At 41.3% G+C, this 13593-nt stretch overlaps 1 long non-coding RNA gene across 1 annotated transcript; it reads left to right on the top strand.

Moving 5' to 3' along the window:
* Nucleotides 1–3339: 3339 nt before the first annotated feature.
* Nucleotides 3340–10932, top strand: LOC138292751 (uncharacterized). Its single transcript, XR_011202786.1, has 4 exons — nt 3340–3491; nt 6174–8623; nt 9108–9222; nt 10652–10932. It is a non-coding gene; the product is annotated as an uncharacterized lncRNA (long non-coding RNA).
* The last annotated feature ends 2661 nt before the right edge of the window (nt 10933–13593 follow it).

The following is a 13593-nucleotide window of genomic DNA, read 5'->3' as shown; positions in this document are numbered from 1 at the left end:
AGTTACTTGTTCTTTGTTTTTGGTGAGAGGCTACACCCACAACTACATGTGGAAAACCCTGACAAACTCCTCGTGATCTTATGGTTCTGAACACTTTAAAAATCCTCATCCTTGAAAATGACTTTGAATCAATGGTAAATTGGTAAAGGAACAGTTTGTGAATTGGTGCTGTTTAGGAGCTGAACCATGTCAAAGACACCACCTCTGTTGCAACCCATGTTCCCATACCCCTTACTTTATCTCGAGCCACAGTAGCCTCTTCCCTCCCAAAGTTAGTATGGTCTAGCCTTCTATGCATCATTCTAAGATTCCATCACCCTGACAAAGCTCCTTTCCTGTTCCCTGCTGTGTCACTTGCTGTGTCCTCTGTAATGTCCCACCACACCATATCTTGGTCCACAGTTATTTTCCATTCACAGAGTGTTCTTCTCTGCTTGAGTAGGATATTCTTTGGCTGAAAAGCTACTGATGTGTGCGAGCAGCAGGTGGAAAAGTTTGCATTTATGAAGTCGAAGCTGTTTGACTTTGTTGAAGCAAATGTTATGTTGATTCATAATTTGCCAAACTTTGCTAGCCAATGATTCACTTTTACCCAATCCTAAACAATAGACCAAACTCTTGCACTTTGTAGAGTGGACTATAGAAATGCTAGCCTCACTAGAATACATAACATATGGCTAGGCTGGCTGCAAGAAGCTTTCCTTGCATAAGCGTTGAAGGTCTCACATATGACGTTTCAACCACATTGGCTCAGTTACACTGTACATCACTACATAGTTTTCTACATATGCCAGAGCACTGGTACTCTGAGCCTTGATAACTCGTGTTCAGTCTTTCTTTAAATAAAAAAAACAAGATTAGAAACAATTACTTCTAAGATGTCATCTTTCAGCCTAAAAACCTTATGTCCTCCTCACAATGCTCCTGCCAAGGTACACAGCTGTATGGCATCTCCCTTCCCTTCAACATTTTGCTGATTACATGTTGTCCTTTTTCCACAACTCTCTATGCATTCCATCTTAATACAATACTTGTGTTTTGAATTTGGGTTTTCAGTAAAGAAATCAATCTGCCGTCTGCATCACTTGGAAGTCCTACCCAGCTGTAAGCTATATTGTATAAAGCCCTTTCTCATGTGTAAATACTACTGTACTGCATATTCAGGACCACGGAAATTATGCAGCAGGAGAGGGCCAAAATATACGGCAGGGTTGATTCAATTATGCAGCCAGAAGAGGCAAGTTATGAAGTGTAATGCAGCACAATGTCTGATTGTTTATTGTCCTATTTTCACCGTAAACAGATCTTACAATTAGTTGGGCAGTTAAGGCGCAAAAATGGCAAACTTGTTCATAAGAACTGCATAAATTAAGAAGCATGCAATCACTGATGACACAAATGCCCTGAACTTTGGTCACTGATTCATTTAACCAATTGAGGCTGTATAAGTGGAATATGAATTTGCAGAGTCTTCAATTTAGCAAGGTTACATTAAAAAAAAAATACTAGGGGGGTGTGGCCAACCAAGATGGCCGTTAGATCGTTGTTCACCACGGCTCCACTAAATATTCAGCATCAATGGGTAGCGAATTCATGAAAAGTGGATAAATACGGGAGGATGGAATGTGGCAGTGAGCATGACTTCCCGGGGTCTCTATGGCACGCCTGAACAGAGATTGAACAAGAAAAGTGACATGGGGGTCCGCTTCGGCGAGGAAAGAGCGAAAACACAGCAGGAAAGTAGCTCTATGCACCGAGCAGAGGCCTTCGCGGAGCGGAACTGCCTAGAGGACGATAGAGGGTCGGACCCTGGCTGGGAGGCCTGACCCCCCAGGTCAAACAGGATTACTTTAGAAGCCATCCCAGAGTCATTAGATGATCATCTAACTACTTTAGAAGTCATTTTCTTGTCATCCTACATCATCAAGCTCTTGAAGTCATCAGCTAGGTTTGGAAACTTGCCCCGACAATTTGAGGATGACTTGAAAATTAGTTGTTGATGACTTCACAAGATGTGACTGTTCCTGATGATTTCAGGATGACTTGAAAACTAGTTTTCGATTACTTCACAAGATGAGTTTGTTCATGATATTTTGACGATGATTTGAAAATGAGTACTGATTCGTTCCCAAACTCTACTTGCATTCAACAAGAGGACAGGCTTTATGACGGTCTGGGGAAGATTTGTTGATTATTTGTAGAGCATATCTACAATTTTGGTTTATTTTTTGTTAGGAAAGTTTTACCCATTATGCTATTTGCGATGTCAGAATTCCCTGCCGATTACTGCACAATGTACACCATTTTAAATAATACATGTATCTTGAATTATATACAAATAAGCATCCTGAGTATGACACTACTGTGTTTTGGGTAAATCACTGTTAATCATTGGCATTTTTAAATACCTTTAAACATCTTTAATAAACACAATTGATAAAAGAAAGATTCAAGCATGAAACTGACATGTAATTAATATTAATGTTGCAAATGAAGCATTGAAGACAGAACCACTGCAATCAAGTTAAAATGTAGTATGCAATAATGCAGCAGGGTAGACTAAATTAAGCAGCAGGGTGAGGCAAAGTATGGTGCATATACTACAATCAAATACATCAAAAATATAAAGAATATGCTGTGTTATTCAACACATGCATATGCAGCAGTATTTAACCATGCTGCACATAAGAAACACACGAAGGACCAGCGCTAATTTGCATTTCAGTTCTAGAAGGTGCGAAAAACTGCATTGCTTTGTGACAGGAATTGTTTGCATTAATCCTATACAAGGAAACAAAAACATATTAGTCAGGCCCCCTTTTCAAACCTAGCGCAGCACTCAAATTCAGCTGCAGAAAACTGATGGACAAAAACACGGTGAAGTTTAGTTTTCAATAAATAACTTTTCTCCTTTTCAGAATCTTGTTAGATTCAGAGGAATGCTGGTGCTCCGTGATCCTGTTTGTAACTCTCCAGTGTCCCCAGGGGTTTCACACCGCTTTAATGCCTGCTGTGCTGTATGAATAAGGAAGGTAGCGTTGCAGGCGACGCCTTAAAACAATTAACTTCTTTTCATGGTGGGCTGTTACGCGAGAGAGAAATCTGAGTGTTCTCAGGATTATAACTAATGTGTATGCTACTGCAATACTTTACCAATTTGAGTTTAGAACATTAAGGAAAAGTTTAGACAAACCTGAAAAAAACAAAACTTCACCAGCAAAATGTTTGTTGGCTGGCACTTCAAGATTAAATTCATTTAGAGAAACGCAAATGCTTTGACACCTGGCTTACGCACATCCTGTGGCGCCGGAAATTACGTCACAGCCTGCACCGGCCCGGTCTCTTGTGGGAACAATGCAACATGAAGGTATTTTCATCAAGGTCTCATAGTGCCATGGCGATTCCTTGCTCTCTTATTTTTGCCACCTTCAGGAGTTTCACGGTGTATGGGAAGATTTACTCAGGAGGCAGACATCGGTTTCGGGCAGCAGGTAACAGGGGCATTTTTTTCTTCGTTATGGAGATTGTTATCACCGTTTAAAAGGCATCTGGCAAATAAAATCATTATATTTATGTCGCAGAGCTAACTGGGGTCTGAAATGTACCCTTTGGAGTGAATCCACTTTATGTGATTTCTGTGGCATAGGAGTTTTGATCTGCAGAGTATTAGTTTGCAAATCTTATTTTTAACTAACGAAAAATATGAAATATTTATAAATAATTGTATTTTTCCGCTCCAGTATGTTTCTTTCCTTATGTTGCACAACTTGCTACCACAATGTTTATCCAAACAATAGCAATTAAGAGGTTTGTCACATTTCGCAGAAAAAAATACCGGCCGTCTCTTCATGTTTTAAACAGTTGCTGTCATTCTTAAGTAGAACTTTATATGCCTGTATTTTTGTTTTCTTTAACTGTCGATTTGGGGTCATTAAGGGTGTTGCAGAATACATCTAATATTGTTTTCTTCTTACGTGATAATGTGTAATTATAAGGGAAAAATACTGTAATTAGGGAATTTTTCTAACTTTTATACCACCAGGAAGATTTTAATACTGGGCGTGCGGTACAAAACTGGTCAGGTGGCAACTATAGCAATAATAGCAACACCTACCAAGAGACATTCCTCTACCAAAATTGTAGCTAGCTATTATTTTCAGAAATGTATCTTTTCACTTTCTTTAAGTTTTTTACTGCACCGACCACCACAAGCATTGTCACATAAATGACTACCAATATTGTGTGAATAAAAGTCTGTGGTATGCGTTCTGGGATCAAAACCCTTAACTGCATTTTGCATGAGGTTATTTGCACCAGGCCCATTAAACCACTGAGTTCTGACCACACCCTTTCTAATAGTATATGAAATTAAACATGTACAATGAGCGATAACTCAGTGGGTTAAGCGCCACAACTTTAGGGGCAGTCTGAAACCTTGTGGGGTGAACTCAGCCTTTTATCTATCCAATATTATTTCACACCACTACTCTACCACTCTCTATGCCACTCCACTCTGCTCTTCACCATTCCGCTCTACACCTCTCAATGCTACTCTACTCCACCCCTCTCCACTTTACTCTACGCCACCCCACTCAATGCCACTCTACAGCACTCCGTGGCACTCTATTCTACGCCACTCAACTCTTCTCAATGCCACTCTGCGTCACTCCACACAATGTCCTTCTGTGCCACCCTGCGCTACTCTACACCTCTCTACGCCATGCCACTCGACTCTGCCTCTCTACTCTACGCCACTTCACACATTGACATTCTACACCATTCTGTGGCCCTGTACTCTGTGCCACTCTACTTCACTTTATGCCACTTTACTCAATGCCACTCTACTTTACATCACTACACTCTACTCTTCTCTACTGTGTGTCACTCTACTCCACCCCACTCTACACAACTCCACACAATGCTATTCTATAGCACTGTATGCCACTCTATTCTACCCTATGCCACTCTGTCCCACTCCACTCTGCTGCAATCTATGCCACTCCACTCTATGCTACTCCAATCCACTCCACCCCATTCTATACTACTCGACTACATGTCACTATGCCACACCGCACAGAGGCACTCTATGCCACTCCACTATATGGCATTCTGTGGCACGCTACACCCCTCCGCTCTATGCCACTCCTCTCTACTCTTTGCCACTCTACTCTATACAACTCCACTGTATGGCACTCTACACCACATCACTCTACTATGTGCCACTCCACACCACTCAATGGTGCTCTACACCACTCCACACAATGTCACTCTATGGCATTCTACACCACTCTACTTCACTCCCCTCGCCGCCACGCTACTCCATGCCACTCCACTCAGTGCCACTCTACACTCCGCCACTTTACAGTACTCTACCCTATGTCACTCCACGTTACCTCACTCCACTTTGCTCTACATAACTCCACTAAGTTTTAGCCATGCTGCTGTACAACATGTCTAAAGGACATTGGCAAAGACAATAGATCTCACATAAACATTGGCAAAGTCAACAGTTTGTGTCTGTTTTATTGTGCCTGCATACCGATTTAGGGGCATATTTATACTTGTTTTGTGTACACCTGTAATGCACCTTGCAGTGCTTCTTTAACTTTAAGAGCACTGTCTGAATCTTGTTTTTGCATGGAAGTGGTTTCCAGCTGAGGATTCTCTGAAGTCTCCTCTTGTGTTGGTTTGGCCACCTCAATAATATCGCTATCAGTAGCAAATACTATCTTTATGCCCCCTGACAGCAGTGCCAGTTTCTCAGGCTGCCCATACTTACTTTCTTTACAGGGGGAATTATAAAAACATAGCTAGAAAGAGATTCAAATCTAGTTGGAGTATTTTGGTTCCTTGAGTGATGTTTGTTAATCAGTGCTGCACTTGAGTAGAAAGACTCCAAAACATTCACACATACAACAGACATACAAACATACAACACATGAAAGAAATACAACAAGCACAGCACCCTCGTATAGCAAACCCACTGAAATCACACACATAAAATACACATTCAGCACACATAACACACATGCAAAACACAATGCACACACAACACACACAAACATACAACACACACGCAAGCAATACAAACTTACACACAAGAACCAACACGTACTGTGTGATACAACTAACAAAAAACACACATGATAGTGTTTATCACTGGGGCCACACAGGATCCAGAGGCCATGCTGAAAACCCTGACACCAGCAGTGAGGGAAAATCTGCTGGCCTCATCCCCCAAGATAATGCCTCGATAAATCATTCTGTGCTACAAGAGTTCAGCGCAATTCTGAGACGTATCTCCTCTGCAAGGAGCAGCGCCGGGGGTGAGTGACGGCTGCGCATGTGCAAGCTTCTCTGCTTTGGAAAGCTTCAGCAAAGAGGGCTTCTGAACTAATGCTAACTTTAAGACTAATGGCTGCGCGGGGCAAAACCAATGAGTGGGTTTAGCCAGTGTATTGAAAGCAGGAACGAGGGCTGTGGCAAAAGAAAGAGCTGCTCTTCTGCAGACGTTCTGCAGTAACATTTAGAGGCCTTTGTAAAGCAGTATTCACTGGCTTCCATACAGTAATAGCCCCATCCCTTCATGTGGGTTCCTTGGGTATTATTCACAGGCTTTCCTACTGTACTAATCAGATGTCTTGCTAGTTATCACATGTTGCTTGTCTCCACAGATAAAATAGAAATGTAATGGTGTACGCAGACAAAGCACTCCTTTGGCATGCATGACATTAAATACATTGATCTGACTTCAGTTATCTCCATCTCAAGCTGACGAGAAATAGGATTGGACAGTCAAACTAAAGCATAACAAACCGTCATTTCTGTTTTTCAGCTAACAGACAAATCTATCAACTACAAAGTGATGCTTTGCTGACTAAACAAATCGCAAATATGTGCGCTCTCTCATCCAAAATCTCTCTAGCTGCAACACTGGAATATTACATTACATCATATTAACGTTTTTGTTTTACCATTGACAGTGCTCACGCTACCTTTATTTGAAGGTATTCTTAATTTTAAACTCATTTTAGACAAAACATCTGTGCAAAATAATCAAATGCAAACAGGAGGTTAGGCACGCATATGAATGACAAAGGCAGAGTCGGACTGACCTATAGGGCTACCAGGCAACCTTAGGGTTTGGCCTGACAGCAGTGGTCAATCTGTAAATAAAAACGTGCTGTGCCCAAAGTTCTCCTCTGAAACACGTGGCTACTGTAAGTAGATGTGCGAGCACAAAATACTGAGGCCGGGTAATCCTAAAGCAATCTCAGATCTCTTTAATACATTTAAAGCCACTCCCGCCCCTTCAACTCAAGCTTGCAACTTTCTGCTTTCTGCCATTGTAACACTGTTCAATATTTCCCTTCCTCAGTCTATCCCTAGTGTCTTTTTCTCGCATTAAATGCCTGATGCAAAAAACATAAGTGCTGGCCCTCAAAAAAAAGTACTAGTACCAATCCCCAACCCTGACAACCACCCGCTCAAATTAAGTACTGCCTGATAGGTCAGTGTGTGGCCCATTTTGTATTACAATTTATTTGTTCGTTTACGGCCTAGTGGGCCAGTGTTTACTGTGGATTTCCCTAATGTTACATTGCCTCTCGCAAGCAGAAATGCATGTAGTGTCCCATACCTTACAAAACATATATTCTATTCAAAGTGTCTTTTACAAGTTAAAACTGCTGTTTTTGCAAACATGGGCCTCTTTATTTAGATATTTGATTCACTAATTATGGACACTTTTACTTTGGTTGCCGGGCCTATTTTCTGCCCCAGTCCGATCCCTGAAAGGAACTTTTTTAGGTTGAGCAGAGCAGCTCGCAAGCGCTGCTTTTTCCAACGTGTTGGTATCTATGTGGGCTTTTAACCACGCCCACAGAATGCCCATCACTATCACTCGTTTGTGGGCTTGCCTTTCAAAAATCCTTTCTTATCATTGGTAAATGCTTTATGTTTGTCCCTCCTTGTGGCAGTTTTGTTACCGCCTTGGACACTGACCCTGTTACACAGATAATTGCACGATTGCGGTATGTTTGACTGCGAGCTAACTTCTTTTTCCTTTTGTATCTCTCCTTCGCATTCGCACTCATGGCAGCCATGGCGCTTTGAATCAGCTCGCTTATGTCAACTGTTTTACTTTTCATTTTCAATTCATGTGGCAAGAAAAGTCTAGTTAGGAATTAACTATGCTAATAGCTCTAACTGGAGGAAACGCGAGACCCATTGCATTGAAAATGCTTGTTTTGTTTGCATTTAACTACTTGTAATATGCTGAACAGGGCTACACATGTAGAATGGAAAGCAGAATCTTGGACTTGATGCACTACTCTGACCCGGAGCGGGTAAGGAGAGTTAGCACAAACAGAGACTAGGTGGGGCATTTGGCAGCATGAGTGGGATAGCACATGGGGGTTGATTGTACAGGAATACTGCGCGCTAAGACACAGCCGACTCCAGTAATCCATAAAGCACTAGAGGAGCATCAAGGCAGGAAAGAAGAAGATTGGAGTCTGCGGCCAGACCTGCAGTAAACTGGATTGGTCCTGAGAGCATGAGAAACATGAAGTAATACAAGAAAAAATAAGACCTTTACAGGGTGAAAATGACTACTTAAAAGGTACGTGAAACTGATCATTTAAAACCATGTCACATAACCCCCTGCGCCTAATTCTCTGACACTTTCTTTTCCACCTCTCACCCGCATAGCTCAAAAGTATGTTTGCGTGTACCAAATGTAATGACTTTAAAAACTTTACTGCATAGTAGCACAGTTATGAGACACACATGAACATTATTTGGTCGTTCAACATTTGTAGGGAGCACTGTTTTTGACATATTCAAGGACAATAAGAAATGCAGCATTATCTAAACTATGCAGTGTTTTTTTTTTTTTATAGTACATAAGGTGACTTGCTTTATTTTCCACTCTCTTACCATATTTGTTCCCTTAGACTCAGATAGTATTCCTGTAGTACTGATAGTTTATGTTTGAGAAACACACTCCGTATAGATTTCAAAACACTATCCACAACCTCTGCTTTTATTTTTTTTTACAGAATGTATATATACTGACATGTATGATAATGCTATATTATATGCAGGCTGATCTGCAGCACCGACTGAAGAAATCTAATGGGCCCTCCTGAGTACCAAATGCCCTACTCCTGAAAAGAGCATTGCACAAGGATCAACTAGTAACAACCATTCAAGTCAAAGGTATTTACTGTTTGTGTAAAAATGGTAACGATATCTTTGTTGTGAGTCTTAAAACCTTTTGACATATGTTGTCCTCCTAGCAAATCACATTGGAAAAGCATTCCATCATTGCTGTTTTGTATTCTCTCCCTCTCCATTCTTCCAACCACTCATTTCCAAACGAGCAAGTCTTTTCTGGTCTCATGAAAAAGACTCAAAACCATAGAATCTTAGTGTAAACTACACTGATGGCACACTGTGTTCCCAGCTTTATTTCAGACTTTGCTTGGCAGAGTGAGTAATAGTGCAGTATGAAGGCTTGTATTTGCCGTACCATACTGGTAGCCAGAGAGGTTTCTTAACTTTGTTCTAGAAAGGGGCGATGCAAGCAAAGTTTGATATCAAAGCTCCTTCAGTGCCCATCTTGAAGAAGCCGTATCTTGAGGCAATGACTGTTTATCCTCTGTTTGCATAGGTGACATCTGTTGACTGCAGTTACTGGTAGTGGGAAAACATTCTTTTGGGTTTCACTTTTCTACATTTCTACTTTAGCCTGTCTCTCTTCTTTCCTGCTATGATCTCTACATTTCAAAATCCAGACAGACAGTGTCTAAAGATGTTACCATGTAAAACTATAACAAAAAGAACAGATGATGGACGGAATGCTGAACAAATCAAACATTCACCCCCAGTCACAGATCTGGGTTTAATCCATCGTTTTTTTTGTGCTTTTTTTTTTGCTCACCACACCAGCCCAGTTTGGACCCAGCCATATGCAAATCAGTCTTGACCCTGCTGCCCATGGGAACAGTCCAGCCCAAACTACCAGGCCAGGTCTTCCCCGGACCAGAAACAAGCATCCTGGAACCAATTTCGGGGTATCACCCCTCATAAGCCAGGCTAGCTTGAATCCTGTGGCACAGTGAGCACGGGACCCACATCTGGGCATACCCTTCCCACTTCGGGTGACAAAAGCAAAAAGAACAGATGCTAGACGGAATGCTGAACAAATCAAACATTCACCCCTAGTCACAGATCTGGGTTTAATCCATTGTTTTTGTAAAAAATATGGCATACCCTGGGGCAGAGCTGAGATCCTCCTCACTTGAAAAACAAAACAAAAAGGAAACAGTATGTTCCCAGATGAGCCTTTTGTAGCAACATCCGCATTCTGCCCCATCACTTGTCAAGATCAGAGATTGATATTTTCTTTTGTTACCTACAATCCTATAAATGACTTAATTGTGCATGTGCTCTTTTTTGCACCTATGACAGTAGCAATCCCTAAGCGATGTGCATATACTGTTAACTTTGGAACTCTTATGTCCATAACATCTTATCATGCTCACTGTAAATACATTTGCTGCTTCGTGAAGGCAGGTTAGCCTGATAGAAGCAAGGTATTAATCTATTCTTATTGTTTTCTTTTTTTTTTTTTTTTCTTTTTTAGAGTTTACGACACCTGTGTACAAGGTCCAACAGCTTGCAATCTCCAAACAATAAATCTATGAAGAAAAAGCTTGCAATAAAAATGCTGTCGAAGGAGAAATAAAGAAAATTCTGAATCTGAAAACTTAGAACAATTCTGCTAGTTTCCACTGACTATTTTTATTTTTGCATATCTTTAATATTGTCTTATATAGTATCCTGAATTCCTATGGGATGAAGCATGCGTTTTAACTTAATAAAATTAAATGGCAATATGTAATTCAAGTCTATTTTGTTTCAATAAGCAAGTCACTATGTTAAAAAAAACACTGTATAATAAACTGTACCTCAGAGGAAAGCCCCTATTAGTATGGGTGAACGTCACGAGATGCAGTACTGCTTTTGAATACTAACTATATAACCTTTTTGCTGGCACCTACTTTTCGCACAGTTTCATATCACTGGCCAACTTTTACTGTGATGATGCGCAAAATTATTTGTAGGGCTCACAGTTTTATGTTTTTTATTTTTTTAACAGTTCTGTCTGTATTTGTCCACATTTATTTTTTGGCCATTCATTTGGTATTTATCCAGATTTATTTAGTTTTTTGAGAATTTATGGATTTGGAAAACTGTAGATTTCCGTATTTATCTGACTGATACACATGCACTCAAACTTTGATGCCTGTCCCATTGTAGCATCCTGTTTTTCAACTCCCCATGCTATCTATCTGTTCAGAGGTTTGCCTGGAATTCATAATGGACAGCATGAAGAGTCTCTCTTGAAGGGACAATTTTCTGTACTTTTCTGTGTTTAAAAATAACTACAGATCGTCAACAGATTGTTTTCTGTCTGTATTTATCTGTAAAAATCTGTAAAAAACTAAAACAGGGAGCCTTAATTATATGCCAAAGAAAGCTCATAGGTTTGTCTGATTACTGGTTATTTTTTTAAATAGCTGTATTGTACAAAGAAGGAACATTTGTTACACTCAAACGCAATTGCAGTTTTTAAAAGGAGGTGGTGCTTCTCTAAGTTATTACTTACAAATTTGTTTTTCTAAGTTCTTCCTGATGGACCATAGATGGGCAAAGTGTCAATCAGAGAATATATGCCAGTCACAGAACCCTTATGGTGATCCAACCCTAACTTAATATTTAATCATTTAAGAAAAATCTGCAATCATCTAAACCATCATTGGGAATCATAACATAGTTGCCATAAAACCATTTAAAAGTATTCCATAATATTTTGCAAGATGAAAAAAATAATCATGGAGTTATCCATGCGCATTTTAAAGTTCTCATAAAATCATCATAGAGTAGTTCACACTCATTCTTAAGTTATCGTAATATAATCCTCAAGTAATACACAGCTATCCTGAAGTTGTCCTGAAATCATCCTGGTGTAATTAAGACTCACCCTGAAGTTGTCCAGGAATCATCCTGATGTAATTAAGATTCATCCTGAAGGTGTCCTGGAATCATCCAGAAGTAATTCACACTCATCCTGAAGTTGTCCTGGAATCATCCAGGAGTAATTCACACTCATCCTGAAGTTGTCACTGAGTATTCCTGGAGTAGTAGGAGATCATCACATACTTTAAAATGAAGTAATCAGAAACCCATCCTGGGGTAGTTTTACTGATGACTCTAGAGTCATCTCATTTAAATATTTCGCCCTATACACATACTTCAGGATGGTTTTGGATGACTTCCCCAGATCATTACAGGAATAGCCCAGCTGAAGTCATCAGATGACTTCAGAATGACTCCAGGAAGATCTTCCTCTTTGACTTGGGCTGGTGAGTGTGCGCTGGTCTGCTCGCGGGCCCTGTCAGGGGAGAGTCCCTCACGAAGTTGGAAGGAGTGAGCAGGTGCGCACCTGCCAGAGCTGGGATCCCGTGGGGTGCCCGCTCGGAGACTACTACTGCATTTTGCCATGGCGCCGCCAGAGGAGGAAGAGCGGTGCTGGCCTGAAAAGCGGGGCTGAGAGTGAGGCGGAGGAACAGAAGCGGTGAGGCAGTGGAAACCGGAGTATGTGGAGCGGGCCTGCACGGTAGACAGGTCTTGAAGGAGTGCTGGACCTGGACTGGGGATGCCGGGAATAAGGTCCGTAGGCCCTCATTAGAAGGAAATAGGGGTGCTAAGATAAACAACAGTATTGAGTAAGGAGGCGAGTGGAAAGGGGAGACAGAATGGTGCTTTGGAACATGATGATGGGGGGCCTCACATTCCACGTTGCGAGTCCAGGTCGCCTGGGGGAACGGGCTCTGAGGGGGTCAGAGAGCTGAAGATAGATGAGTCAAACCCCCCCCCCCTTAAAACTAAGACACAGCTACCAGCAAACTACTCCGCTCTCTGCAATTAGTAAACTAGGCGGGAGGGAACTGCACAGTGGGCAGCTTGACCCTGCTAAGCTTTTGACCACTCTCACTGCTAGCCTTTGCAGCATATATGCCTCTAACTATTTCACAACAATTGAGGCTCTGGATCCGGAGGTGTTGCAAGCCTCTACAGACAAAGGGGGTTATTACAACTTTGGAGGAGGTGTTAATCTGTCCCAAAAGTGACGGTAAAGTGACGGATATACCACCAGCCGTATTATGAGTTCCATAGGATATAATGGACTCGTAATACGGCTGGTGGTATATCCGTCACTTTACAGTCACTTTTGGGACGGATTAACACCACCTCCAAAGTTGTAATAACCCCCAAAATGTCCTTTACTAAGGAGGACCTTCTAAACTCCATGAAGGACTTTAAAAAAGGAGTTCTGTGAAAGGCGTATGGTGGATCTGTCTTCCTCAAAGGAAAACCTGAGATCAGATATTACGGACAAACTTACTACACTACAGCAGGACATTGACTCTGTGGGTACTCGCACTCTGGACCACAAACACCCTCCTATAGCAACACTTGCAAGAGACCATGCAAAAGTGTGAAGACTTGGAAAACAGGTCA

The sequence above is a fragment of the Pleurodeles waltl genome, chromosome 4_2, assembly GCF_031143425.1.
Source record: "Pleurodeles waltl isolate 20211129_DDA chromosome 4_2, aPleWal1.hap1.20221129, whole genome shotgun sequence".
Taxonomy (NCBI): Eukaryota; Metazoa; Chordata; class Amphibia; order Caudata; family Salamandridae; genus Pleurodeles; species Pleurodeles waltl.
This window is presented reverse-complemented; position numbering and strand designations above follow the sequence as displayed.